Genomic DNA, 1,141 nt, shown 5'->3' on the forward strand with positions numbered 1-1,141 from the left:
CAACCATCCTCTGTCATTGGTTTGAGGCTTGTCAATCAAATCTTGGCTCAAAAGAAGTGTGCCACATATTTTAGCAGCCATTGTTTAGTTTCTTTTGATTAAGGAAAATTATTCAACTATGTTGCTTCCAAACTTACATGGTGGCAATCTTGTAATGCTTTCTTTAAAGCTTAAAAAAGCAGTAGGCGGTGGCCTCCACACAAGCAAATGTTGCCATCCAGGTAAAAATATTAGCAAAGCCAGTAGATTTCACAGAAGTCTATTGCCTTTGCCAATACTTAATCTTTTACTGTGGTGACACCACTTAGGCTCCTATGTCAGATCTGAACAAATCTGTAATTGCAGGGGTTGTCCTGAGCGTAAAACACAAACTGCTTAAAATTGGCAAGCACAGTCAACTCTTCTAAATCATGATTTTCCTCTACATTTTAATAAAAATGTCCTGCATTCGAAAGTGATTTCAGCATATATCGTTGCTGGGTCATTGATACTGCAGGGAGAGCAACCCAAAAATCTTTCCCGTGTTTGTTGGAATAGCCGTATTTCCATCAGACCTCGTAATTTTTGGACACTTCTATACTTGTACTCTGGTATGTGGTTTAATGTATTTGTTTCAGTGGCACATTTGTGTGAGGGACAGTTGTGAAAGTTTGTATTTTGTTTGCATGTCATGTTGGCCTTTTACTACCTCAAGTCCCGGCTGTAGAACAGACTAGTAGGGACCAGAGGAAGCCCGGGCTGTCTGTTGCCTGTGGTTAATGAGGATTCAGTTCTTTTTAAAGCACTGTGGATGGTCTTCAAACAGTTTGTTCTCAAAGCTTTTTATCCCAAAAGCCATTGCATTTTTCCCTCCCCGTGGCTGCTGTACTTTGAACCAAGTCATTTTGACAAACAGAAATAATTCTGCGTTTTAGGGGCTTAATGTTGAACCTACTCTGGCTCCCTGTTAGTATCTGAACGTCTGCTCTGGCTCGTCTAAACTACCAGTTTTTCTGTCTCTGATGTGCCTTTAGTCTTGCTCAACAGGACACTGCGCTGTAACCTTTCTGACACTATAGACCTCGACCTTATGATTATCCTTAACATTTGACTTGTTTTTTCCAGGTGGATCCCAAATTTATGCGGAACATGCGTTTTGCCA

General features: G+C 40.7%; 1 non-coding gene across 1 annotated transcript; it reads left to right on the top strand.

Annotated features, from left to right (window-relative positions):
- Positions 1–440: 440 nt before the first annotated feature.
- On the top strand, positions 441–571 carry LOC147659100 (small nucleolar RNA SNORA71). The gene has a single exon (XR_015307322.1). It is a non-coding gene; the product is annotated as a small nucleolar RNA SNORA71 (small nucleolar RNA).
- Positions 572–1,141: the final 570 nt, after the last annotated feature.

Source organism: Lissotriton vulgaris, unplaced genomic scaffold, assembly GCF_964263255.1.
Source record: "Lissotriton vulgaris unplaced genomic scaffold, aLisVul1.2 SCAFFOLD_1198, whole genome shotgun sequence".
Lineage (NCBI taxonomy): Eukaryota > Metazoa > Chordata > Amphibia > Caudata > Salamandridae > Lissotriton > Lissotriton vulgaris.